This window comes from Aedes aegypti, chromosome 3 (assembly GCF_002204515.2).
Source record: "Aedes aegypti strain LVP_AGWG chromosome 3, AaegL5.0 Primary Assembly, whole genome shotgun sequence".
In the NCBI taxonomy this organism is placed as follows: Eukaryota; Metazoa; Arthropoda; class Insecta; order Diptera; family Culicidae; genus Aedes; species Aedes aegypti.
Genome location: NC_035109.1, coordinates 336,734,853 through 336,748,499, shown reverse-complemented (window position 1 = coordinate 336,748,499; position 13,647 = coordinate 336,734,853).

Genomic DNA, 13,647 nt, shown 5'->3' with positions numbered 1-13,647 from the left:
ATCACGGAGTAGCAACCATTGACATGTACAGTCAGTCTATGCTATGCTATGCTATGCTATTTAGATTCGTCGGTTCGATCAAATATCATATGCTTTCTGTTGCAACGAATCCTTTTCGTCCAAATGTCCATTCGACGAAATGTCATTTTGACCAAAGATACTTTCGGACAAATGTCTTTCGACCAAATGTCATAGATTCACTCTCCAGGGCTTACTCCAAGACTGACTCTAAGAATTTTTCCAGAGATTGCTACCATGCCCACACAGTTACGGATCACCCACAGTGACGGATCACTTTGGCGTTCAACATCGGATAACTCGCTCAAAACATAAACGTTGACGTAAAACATATTTTTCCCATGTTATACTATTTGTCTTCTACCATTTGTAATGTTAAGCACAACATTCAACCGCTAAATAACGGTGTATTTGACAAATGTTTAGTTGGTAGCACACAGCTATCATTATATGGTCGTTTCCTGTAAGAAGTGCCGTCAGCATTCATAAGCTCCGACAGGTGGTAAAATTCAAATGTTATAGCATGTTTTATGCTCGTTCGCTTCGATTTAGTATGAATTCATCTTTGGAGAACATTTTACTTGAATTTTTATTCTAAATACCGAATATTAGCACTTCTAACTAGTGATCCATAATATGGACAAGGAAATAATTGTTTACCACGGTTATGGATCACTTCCAAAGAATGTGAATTTCTGCTATTTTATGCATTTAATTCGACATTTTCAGACAATAGCACTAAGGATAAAACTAATAAAACATCAAGGTTTGTAAATTTCATTTTTTAGCAGACAAAAATGGGTGGAAAACTTGGTGTGGAGCGCAAACAGTTCATGTCTCAGTTACTACAATGCAGTTTCACAATAAAAAGGGCATTTTACCCTTGTTTCCAGCTCTAACACTGCTATTTATGGCAGTAATATATGACACATTGTTAACATTCGCCATACCATGCAATACAGATGCATTGAGTTAAAAATCTCTTGGTTTTGCGCACTGATCCGTAATATGTCACAATTTGATCCATAATATGAAAATTGATCCATAATATGGTATTCAGGAACCGATACAATTTTTAATTTTTATGCAATCCTATGTAAATATTACACTCAAAACAGTTTACTAATTGAAGTTCCAATTTTAAACGATTCGATTCGTGCTTTTAAATTACAATTTTACGTTTTCCATGTCGTTTTATTGAATTTTATAGGTTGGACTCCACACTATTTGATCCATAACTGTGGGGTCATGGTATAACAATTTCTTCAAAGATTCGTTCAGGTATTCCCCTAGAAGTTAGTTCCAATATTTTGTCATGCATTACCCAGGAATCACATCATAAATTCTTTCAGAAACTTCTCAAGGAATTCCTCAAGAAATTATTGACCATAAATTTCCCCAGAACTTTTTCCAGGGCTTCCTTCTAGGTTTCCTCCTTAAATTCCACAAGAAATAGCTTCAGAACTTCCACTAGGAATTTCAAGAATTCCATCAGGAAACCTTTAGGGATTCCTCGAGAAATACTACAAAATAATTCATTTAAACATCCTACACGGGATATCACCAGGAATTTTTTTAGAGACTCCGCTCGCAATTTTTGAGAGGTTTCCCCAGGTGATCCTTTAGTATTGTTCTAGGGAATTATCAATACATTATTTTATAAATCTCACCAGTGTTTTTTTCAAAGATTCTTCCTTGTATCTTTGAAGGGATCATACTAGACATTCGCCCAGGGATTTCTGCAGGAAAATTTACTTACTTCTTACATCAAGAATCTACAAGAATTTTCATCAAGGATTTCTAAAGGATTTCATCTATCAATTTCTTCCAGTATTTCTTGAAAGGTTTTTCCATGGAATCTACCAGGAATTACCTTAGAGAATCTTGTAATAACTCCTTCATATATATTTTGAATCCACTGATGAGCTCCTGATAGAGTCACTGTATGACATACTGGTAAATTCCCAAATCACCGAGATCCTTATAAGAAATTTTGGTAAAATCGCTGGAGGAAATCCTGAAAACCCTGGAATTCCTGGAAATATTCCTTAACTAATTCCGAAAGACATCACTCTAAGAATTCCGGGAGGAATCGGTTAAGGAATTACGGGAAGAATCCATAAGGAATCTCTTGAAGAATCTCCTTTAAGAAAATTCTGGTAGAATCCCATAACAGATTCCCGGAGTAATCCGTAATAAATAGCCTGATGGAATCCAGAATAACCCTAGAGGAATTCCTAAAGCAATCATTAGAAGATTTCCTTATGGAATCCCTGACGGAACTCCTGATGGGATCCCAGAAGGTGTTCTTGATGGAATCTCATGAGGATTTTATACAGTCTTGTGAAAAACTCAATATCTTATAACTCACGCTTGAGATTTTTCATGCGTGAGTTGTCAATCACGCAATTCAGCAGTCAAAAAATCATGGATAAGATGCCCAGACAACAAAAATGTACGTATAACGAAATCACCTGGAGGCTTTGTACGTGCAACATTCCACTTATATAATGTTGCGAAAAGGCCTTCTACGTACAAAAGTGGAGGCGATATACGTGTATATATTATGTGATGAATAATAGCCATACAATGCGAGTGTAAAAATTTTCTACCAAACTTACCTGTAATCTTATGCGACTTAACTTATGATAACAAATGTTGATTTGGCAGCTGCTACGAATTGATTCGACTTACTTTGTACGAGTGTACGAATCTGACCATTTTATCCACCGTGTTTTGCGGGTTTGATGTAATTTGCATCAATAAACGAGTTATTATGTGAACTTTGATGAGACTTCTGGTTGTCTGGATGGCTTACTTGTTTGATTCATTGTCTCGTATTTCCACAGTTTACTCACACACGGCAATAATTTCTTGTTAGTCTGGTAAAATTATAGTAATCCTTTCTAACGTAGACAACAATATTCGGGTTTCGCGAGTTTTTGACGGGTTTTGTGACTGACTTATTTTTTACGGTTTGAGTTGATTGAGTGATTTTGCATCAAAATCTCAAGCGTGAGATTTGCGAAGCAGATTTCTAAAGAGTTTGCTCTCACGTGAGAGCGTATTGATTGAGATTTGAGTGTGAGTCTATCAACACTGATTCTATAATAAAATCTTAGAAATCAGGGACGCTTACACGCTCGAAACCATGGCTAAGACAAACGGGCAAGTTTTGTGCAGAGGTCTAAAATTCTATCTGAAATTTCTCCAGAAATTTTCAGGGATTTCTTATAAAATTGTTTTTCAGTATAAATTTAGGATTTCTTTGAAGATAGCTTTAGCAATTGCCTTAAGGATTTTTTTCCTAAGATTTTTATAGAAACTCCTCCTTTGAGAGTTTTTCAAATAAGTCTTGATAGTTTTTTTTCAGCAATTCTTTCAAAAATGTCACGAAAATTTGAGAATTTTTGTTAAACTTTGAAAGAAAAAAAACTGCAGGAGTAATGCTTAGTGAAATACTGGAGAAATTCCTTGAAACAAGTAGATTTGTTTGAAGAAACCAATGAGGAATTTTGGATTTCTTGGAGGAAACGTGGATGAATTCCTGAAGGAATCCACATGAATAGTCGGAAGAATTCTTGCAGGGTTTCTAGAAAAAAAAAACCCTAGCTTTAGAGTTCTCAAGGATTTCGTGAAGCAAATTCTGGAGAAATTCTTCTAAGCATTCTTTGAAAAATCTCTGGAAGAGTTAGTGCGGAAATCTCAAGAAAAATGTCTGGAGACATCCCCGTAGGAGACCCCAAAAGTATTCTAAATAAAATCACTAAGATAATTCCAGAAGCTTTCCTTCAGAGTATCTGAGACGAAATTCTTGAAAAGCCTGCTGAAACTGTTATAATGCTTAAAAAGTTTCTTACAGACAGTTTGGTTTTACAGACCGTTTGGTTAAAACATATACTTCAGAACATTCATTGAACCACTTTTGTTATCAGTCATATTAAAAACGTGATGTGTGTGGGAGTTTTATAGGGCTTCCTCTAAAAATCGTCAAGAGATTCAGCAATGTTTTGATAATTATATCAAAAGTGATCGCACGTTCAGAAATCGCAATCACCATCACACTCGTGCTGTGTATAACATGATACTATAGTTCAATCCATTACTTCATCCAAAGATTCTTCAATAATCTTCCTAAAACTCTCTATGAATGCTCCAAAAAATTCTCAAGGATTACTTGCAGGAAAGCACACGGCCAGAACAGAGCTGGCCGTAAATATTTTTCAAAACAAAAAAAAACATCAATTGATTCGTGGAACGACGTGGAACGTGGAATTATTTTTCTTAGCGGTAAAAGAACTTTCTTATAGCAATTATTACAGCTAGTTTCCCAGGATTTTTAATATAGATATTCTCAACCATTGTTTTTGAGAGCCAAAACTTTTGGGGTCATGCACAAACCATGTCACATTTTACTGGGCATGAGTATACCATGGAAACACTTATAGTGTCTTCAATTCTCCATAAGAATAAGCACGACATTGATTGAGCTCGTATGTATATTGAACGGATGATAAATAGTTTAATTTATTTTTCAGGCTATCTGTCAATCTTTTTTTTTTTTTGTTCAATCGTGGGTAGGACAATAATTTGTCTGCCCTACCCAAGTGTTTTTGTGCGTAGTACATGTCTTACCTGTCCTACTCACTTACCGCGCCACTATTAGAAGTATTTCTAATGGAATTCACGGAAGGACTTCTGATGGAATCGCTGTAGAAATTCCCAATGAAATATATTGAAGAACTCCAGATGAAATCTCTAGAGAAGTGATTCCTAAAGTGGGCTAATTCGCCCCCCTGGGGGCGATTTTCAGGCTCAAGGGGGCGAAAATTTGTGAAATAGAATTTGGGGAGCGAAAAATTCAGAAAGGGGGCGAACAGGCTAACACGGGAGCATTTGAAAATAATATCATTTTTTAGGACACACATCTGAAGGTTAATCAATTCCAAACTTAACTAATTTCAGGAATATTTTACCTTGGATCGATATATCTTCAATCAGAATTATTTTTAAATTATGATACACTACACTTGATAATTGTCAAACACATGCATTCAGGTTTTTTAATATCATATAATTTTTTTAGAATGGTTGATATTTGAGATTTTTACAAGGTCGGATATGATTAGCCACAGATAACATTTAAAACACAATATATTTTGGATGTACAAAACATGTATCTGAGATTTTTTAGATCTTTTTGCAAATGCCCAATATTTTATACAAGGACATTTTTACGTGAGAACTTTGAGGTAAGAAAGCTAATATTTCTTTCATTGGCATGCAGGTTTTTACAGAAAAAAAGAAGATTTGCATACTTTCTTATCATTTCTCATGATACAAATCATTTTAGAGACAATTTTTTCTTGGTGTTAGAAAAAATACCATTTTTATATATTGCATTGAAATATGAGTTAAAAACCATTCTGTATTTTCATATATTTGTTTAAAGTTTTTGGATTCAATGAAAAAAATGACATAATTACATTAAATATTGGAATCACATATCAGGGGGGCGATTCCAGATAAATGTTGGCCTCAAGGGGGCGAAAGTTGAAAAAGTTTGGGAAGCACTGCTCTAGAGAAACTCCGATGTAATCCCTGAAAAAACTCCTAATGGAAACTCTTGATTGAATTTCTGTAGAAATTCCAGGTAAAATCTCAGAAGGAACTCCCAATGGAAACCCTGGAGGAACTACTGATAAAATACCTAAAAGAGTTCCTGATGGAATCCATGGAGGAACTGCTGCTGTAATCCCTACAAGAACTCCTGTTGTAAATTCACGCATTTTGACTTGCTATCCAGCTGCATCGGCAGTTCATAGCACGTCCAAGCTTCAATTTAACATGCTGACATCGATGTTCGCGCAACATCCCTATACAGACAGTACGATCAGTTCGTCAAACATTGATTTGAGCAAAATCAAAGTCGTTTGATTTCTTTTTTTTTTTTTTTGATTCGGAGAGGCTGTTCTGATTTTTTCTAAAGCTTCAAATTTGAACAAAAATTTAAACGCAATGTTTGACATTATCCATTTCACCCTTGGAAGAAGGCCGTTAAAGCAGAATTACCAACGCTAACAAAATTTTACTTCCCCCAAAGAGTCCAACTGATGAAAAATCGAAGGCACTGATCCTAACAAGGATCAAAAAGGGATCAATATTAACAAAAAGTAGCAATGAAAAGTAAGTTTCAAAACATCCGTCCGCAGAAGGAATTTTTGTAAGCACAGGCACAGCACGAGAATACGCAGTTCATTGGGGGAGATTTCTTTACTTTTCTATTTAAAAACCAACGGCATCGAAGTGTCAGATTTTTCACTTTTTATTTTTACTGAGTATATACTTTTTCAATTATTTGCAATTACATAGGGTTTTTTCTTGTTTTTTGTTTGTTTTCCATTTTTCTTCCCATCCACTGTTCTGTATTCACCTTGTTCTGTTTCGGTATTTATAGAGAATATTATTTATATAATATATATAAAATAATATTTGTTTTACACTGCCCTCGTCTCGATTCTCATCTCACTTGTATGTGTGTTTTTGTTCAAACGTTTTTTTTTCTTGTTTCGAAGTGTGTAACTTACTGGCTAATAAAGAGTTGGGAATTTTTCGCTTCTCTCTCTTTCTCTCGTTTCTCATTTCATTCTTCCCTTTCCCTTTTTGTCCTTTGTGTTTAGGTTCTTAAGTGTGTACTTAACTCTCACATCGCAGTTTGCATCAGTACTTTTTTGTTATTTCTTTTTCTTGACAAATGTTACTTTACAGAGCATTTACCTACTGGGTTTACTAACAACATCATGTGTATCACGTGTAGAGAGAAAAAGACGAAGCCCGAAAATTTGAGGAGAACGAAAAAAGTCCAACAAATCAGAAAAGGGCGATCAGGGGGACGAAGAGGAGAAAACATTACATCATGAAGAGAGATGGAAACGGGGAACGTTCCTTGTATATTTTGTTTACTTCTTTACTGGAATTTTGACTTTTTACAATAGAGACAATGTAATGCGTTTTAGTTTGTTTCCTTGTTTGTGTTTGTGTTTTTAAATTTAAATATTTATAATTTCATTATATTCAGCTTTTTTCTTCAGAGTTTTGTTCTTAGCATTTACTAATTTTCTTCATATATACGACAGCGTTATCTCAGCGATTCTTCCGTTCAGTTTTCCTTTGTTTTATCTTTTTCTTTTTATCAATTAAGGGTTTTCAGTTAAGGTCAGTTTCATCAAGTTTCTGTTTCGCCTTACCTTACCTAAGTTTGTTTGTTTGTTTCGCTTTTTTTGTTACATTTTGCATCTCTTCTCCGGAGGGAGGAAAAATATAACGACCACATGAGGGAACATTTACACAGGGGATCGTGAAGGGGTGGGGGTGGTTTTTCGATTTCGTGTTCCATTTTCCGCGATGGAGAACAAAACAGAAATGGATGACATTTTTTTTACAACGATGATGGCGCGTGGTTCAGAAAATCTATACAGTTTCGTTTATCGTAGCGAGAGAAAATTTGTTGCATACAATTTGTCTAGTGTTTTTGTTATCAGTGTATTTTACACGGTGTTTGTGTGAGGAGTTTTCACGTGTTTGTGACTTACAAAGTAATCAGTTTCTATGTAATTTACACGTACTGTTTCTTGACACAACTAACTTCTCAGTAGCGGGACGTGAGGCGTTCTGTTTTCTGTTTGCTGCTCTATTTTCTTAAGTAGTATTAGCTCCAGGGGTGTTCAACGCTTCTAGACGTAACACTAGATCACTGTGGGCAAGAGTTTGGTGATGGAATAGAGTCTAGCGAGTTGTGTGAGTAGAAGGGAAGATGTGCGAGCAATGATGTGGGACGCAATGTGATGTTTTTTAGAGTTTTAGACTCTCTGGATGGATAAAATTTACGTAAAATAGGAATATTCGGTTAACTAATGTAAATCAATGAATAAAAAATAGACTAGTCTTTGTTTTCTGTGTTAGTGACGGTTTCGAGACGGTTCAAGATGAGTAAATCCCGACAGGAGTGGATTTAAATAAATAGCTGTTTATGTTGTGGAGTATTTTTCAAGTGTCAAATCGAATCACATTCTGACGGAAAACAAATAGTTTGATGTTTACTTGTTGTTGAAACGGTCAAATTGTGTTCTAAACATTCATATTTATACGATTTATGAGCGCTAATAGCTGTCACAAGCAATCTCACTTACTGGTAGAGATACAAAAATCTGACGTTTGGCTCGCAATATTGAACACAAGTCAAACTTCAGAACGTATATCCGTATCAGAAAACGAGCTTGTTTGTAGGAGCTATGCTGCTTTTTACGAGCACTAATGGTTGCCGCAAACAGGCTCCTTTTTTATAGGGATCAGTCGATTTGATGACTGACTTGGATCGTTTATATTGAACGGGCTCAAGTCAAACGCTATAACGATTGATCCCTACTAGAAAGCGAGTTACGGCCATTAGCCATTAGCGTTCGTGATCAGCTGGATTAGCGTTCGTTAACAGCTAGATTGCGTACTGTTCAAATCAAACGTCAAATTTGTTGTTCCCTACCAGAAAGTGAGTCAAATTTAAGCACGAGTGAACGAAGTACATGAACTGCTTGATGCTTGATTGCGATACATGATGAATTGAAAGTCGACAGTTTATTCAATCAATTTAACAAAACATCATCTGTTCCACGTTTTCCTCATGTAGATAACTGCCATATTTCCAATTGTCAATTTGTGTATAAGTAGCGTAAAAGTTTGTTTTGTGCAATGAATTACATGTGCAGATGAAATGCTCCTTTAAACGGTCTATGGCACATGTATAATACATTGAGTTGCGAGTGGAATTTGTTTGGCAATTAGCCGATAAATGGTATGATTTACATTATTTTAGCATTAAACTAACTCCACTTGACAGTTTTCCACGGAAATGTTCGTTTTCTATGTCAAACTTAGGGATGGTACACAAATTATGTCACGCTAAATTTCGACTTTTTCGACCACCTCCCCCCCCCCCTTTGTCACGTTTTTTGTATGAGTCCTCTGAAAATTTTCTAAGGCTTGTCACGCTTGGCTTGACCCCCTCCCCCCCCCTTAGAGCGTGACGTAATTTGTGCATGACCCCTTATAGAAACGAATTTTGGGTGAATTTTATTCTCTGTGAACCTTCCGAACAGATAGGAACAACCTAAGACAAGACGTGCCTGGTGAAAGTCACTCTGTTCATAGTCTGGCGAATAGAAAATCCCAAGAGCTGACATCGTGATGATCTCACTAAAATCGCTGGCAACTGAACAAAATGTTTAAGCTTTCAAGTGACCTTCTTGTTTGAACGATGATAAAACAATATTTTTTCCCGTTCAACCAATGAGTTCTAAATTTAAACTTAAATTGCGCCGAATATTTTTGTTTTAATACCAATAAAATTTTGTTGATTTTTCTAGCAATGTGAGTTATTTCTTATATTTTGTTGATTTAAATATCTCTACGGTCACAATACTGTCCACCGATTCATGCACTTTCTACCTGTCATGTTCGATTGGCTCCGATCCGATAATACTCCACTGCACTGTGACGTCACGCATCAATTTTGACAGGTACTGGTTCTGTTGTTTACAGTTTGGACTTTTTTTGAATCATTCTTAATTTCGTGAAAGTTTACTGCGAGGAGAGATCAAATCCAGTGCAGATACCCACGGATCGTATTATTCTATCTTCCTACCGTGGAAAATCGTCACCATCAGCATGCTGGTGATAAAAAAGCGAAGATGAAAAAATGATGGAAAAAAAATGGAAACGTAAACAACAGGACCAGCAGCTGTCAAATAAGTGAGGTTAGGCTCGTCATATGCAGCGCTCTATTCTATCCGCAAGACTGTGAATACAGTGACTGTACTTTTCATTTGTCGTTTTGGGAAAGGGCTATTCTCACATCGTTCAGTGGGATTGCAACAGGGCACTTTTTTGCTAGCCCGGCATATATCCCTACAATGCTAAAATAAATAATAATACTTAATTGAGAGCAACATAAAAAATGAAATTATATCGATTATTCCAAAAAATACAATATCGCCAGTTTTGCCGTTGTATTTGATTTTAAATATAGGTGGCATCCTCTATTGCACTAAATGAAGGAGGCGTGCAATAAACAACCAAATTACTGGACCTTAGAATTTGAAATTTCTCTCAAGATTTGTATTAAAAGGATACCTACTGGTAGAACTGTCGACTAAGAGAACGTCAATAAGCCATTTTACGAGATGTTTCGGAACAGCTGATCGTCGCTACGGTGTCAGTTGACAGGAGACCTGGGATTTTGTTTTAATAAAATCCAGCGTGATTTTTAACAACGCCTCATCTTAACTAACGGGGACATGGAGAAAATGGCAAAACAACAAATGGATCCAAAAATTTGCGTTACTGCAAGATAACACCTAGCTATTGTATCAGCTACCACTTTGTTACCCATTTTTAGCTTAGCTTAGCTTAGACTGACTACACATATCAATGGTTGCTGTTCCGTGATTGACCGGAGTCAGTGAAAATGCACAAAGAATCAACTAGAAGATCGGCTGGGATTGGCCATAATCTTCTTCAGTGTGCATAATTCAGTGCCTCTATTTATACATGGTCAATAACGGCGCCGGCCACGTCCTTGCAGTCAGGTGGGATTGGGGGAAGGAATGTTAGTGTGTAACCTTTGCTATTTGGAGACCGTGTTTGCCTCTGCATCTCCACAAAGGTTACTGGGAGGGATGTTTGTTAATGGGGAGGATCGTTGGGTCACAGGATTCACTTTGATAAGCGATTAGACCATGATAAATAATTATTGGTGAGATATAAACATGCTTATATGTAAATATTATTTTTTCATTTGATATGAACAATATCTATGTAGAGAAAAATTATGCCGACACTTGACGTGACGAACCTTTCAAAGTTTGTTGAATAAAGTGAACCTTTCGCAAGTCTACACTCGTAGTGTCGAACCATTCAAAGTTTTTTTTTTAATTACAAAAATAAAGGTAAAAGGAAAAACGTGTTTTGAAAAAAAAAAAAAAATTAGACATTAATAATTTATGAATCAGAGTTTATGTCGACACTCACAGTGACGAACCTTTCATAGTTTGTTGAAAAATCATATTTACGTCTCACCGTTGTAACGATTAAAGGTGCAGTCATACATATTTTATAGATTAGAAATAGTAGCATGAAACGAGCTCACCAATTGATCCGTCATCCTTGAGCAGCAACAATCCACTTTCAGCTTCACTCATTTGATCGGCTATATAAAAGCACTCAGAGAAAATAGGCGCACGACCCGAGAGGGAAAACAACTGACGACTGCTCGGGCTTTCTTGCTGCACTGCCCAGGAGCAAGTGTCAACTTCGAAAGATCAAAAAGAACTAATCGAACGCGCCACTTTTTCACTTTCACTCGACCGACGCGCGACATGTTTGATCCTGCCCTCATCGCCGGCTCCCGTAGGAGCAAGCGTCAAGGTCGAAGGATCAAACACAACTCGCTACCACTTTGTTACCCATTTTTCACTAAAAACAGCACTTTTGTGATCAGAATTATTTTTCATTTAAGTTTTCGCCTGTCTGAAAAGCTACGCTAGAAATGCGCACAGTCATCAACCATCATCATCGCGAAAACTGATGACGATGATTGAAAAGGAAAACTTTAATCCCAAGTCTCCTGTCATTTGACCAGCTTCGAAAAATAGATCGTTGCACGCCTAACATAACCTCGAAATTCTATATAAAAAAAGGTCAACAATTCCAGCAGTGATGGTCAACTCCATATAAAAAAAATCTAAACTATTTCAGCAGTGAATGTCAAAGAGCAGGATAGCCAATTGAGCGTGATGGCAAACGCTTATGTTTTCCAACGCTCTACGAACGGTATGTCTAGAAGTAGTCTCACTAACACATTCATTGATCATGAAGGGTAGGCGTACCTCGCTGAATATACTTCATCCCTTGCGTCAAATATGAGCAAAAGTGTCAAGACCCATGGTTCAAATTTTGACCCATTTTTTAAATAAATTTAAATATGTAATAGCCGTTATCTGAGCGGAAAAAATGCCAAAAAAAGTAGCAAGAACACGCTCTATTGTGTTATTTATTAAAACCAAGCTTGCATTTTAGGACGCTATTGCTTATATAGTTGCAATATTTCAAATTAAATCAGATCATAAAGCTATAGTCATTTATCAAACCAATTTCAAAATTTCATCATAATGAAGCAGAATAAATAGTTAGTTCTGTATTGTGATGAATGCCCTGCTATATGTTCTATTTCTTGTAGAAATTTTAAAGGTTTAAATTTCAAAATCAAAACAATTCTAATTATATTCATAGATTTTTTGTTGCATGCCAGCATGGGAAAACTATTTTGTTATTTTCATGATAGCAAAACTTTCATTTTTATAAAAAATGTTTATAGTTTTTTAATGTTTGTTTTTGTCGATTTCAGGTTCTAGATTCTATTGTACCATAGAGAACAATATCTTCAACACAAGAATACTTAAGTTCAATCGCAATTTGAAATTTTTAAAAGTCTCAAAGATCCTTGCATTTTCACCAAACTATGTGCTTTTTTTCTCCAATAAAGAAGCATTTACTGAATTTTCCATGCAAATGTTGAAATACTTGCTATAATTTTGATATTTTGCAGTGAGCTTACAGTTGTTCCAAGTCATGAATAGCAAATTATAAGCCAATGCTAAATATTCACTGAAGTTCCTTTATTTCTATTTTTGGAAGGTTTCTGATTACACTGCGGAATACGTTTTTGTCTCCAGCACCAAAATACCGCTATTCACTTAATTAAGGGTTGCTGAATCCATTACCGTTTTCAGAAATATCATAGCACGTCCAGTTTTTGAGATATTGACTGTTGAAAATGCAAAAAATGACTATGTCAGCCAACTTGCATGCAAGTTTCCCAGCTTGTAAGGTAATATATTGGCTTAATTTGCCACTGAATTCAAACTTTATGTGTATAACAATACTTATCATCAAAGTTTGTATTATTTTCGATACGAAAAAGGAAATTTTGGGATGGTTTAGAGAATTGTTGTATTTTGACATATAGAAAAACGAAAAATTTTGTATGGAGACTGCAAGCATGTTGAAAAAATCGGTTTAATCGAAATTTAATCGCGCAATTTCAATCAAATTATGTCTGAAATGAAAGTTCAAGTTCTATTTTGCATGTTTGGTGGATTAGATTACAAAAAAGTATGATAAATTGTACTTTAAATTTCAAGTAAACATTAATAAAAGCATTGTTTTGTACAACTTTGGCGACCTGTAGCTAAAAATTGTGACGTGCTGGAACATTTCTGAGAACGGCATCAGATTCAGCAGCCCCAAATCTACTAGAGACACATAATTTGGTTCATGAGACACGCAAACATGACATTTTTGTTACGCTGTGTTATTTGTGACTAGTGGTCCCGCTAAATTTCGTCTTGCCATCAAGTGTTGAAAAACGCTTTTGATCATCCCATACAAAATGACAGTTCTATTCACTCTCGTTTTTTCCAATTTTCCTGGTGAATATCATGGGATTTTTATACAGACAAACACGTCGGAACCCTTGACGAACAAAGCGGATAAAGAATCATCCCGAGCCGTTCACCC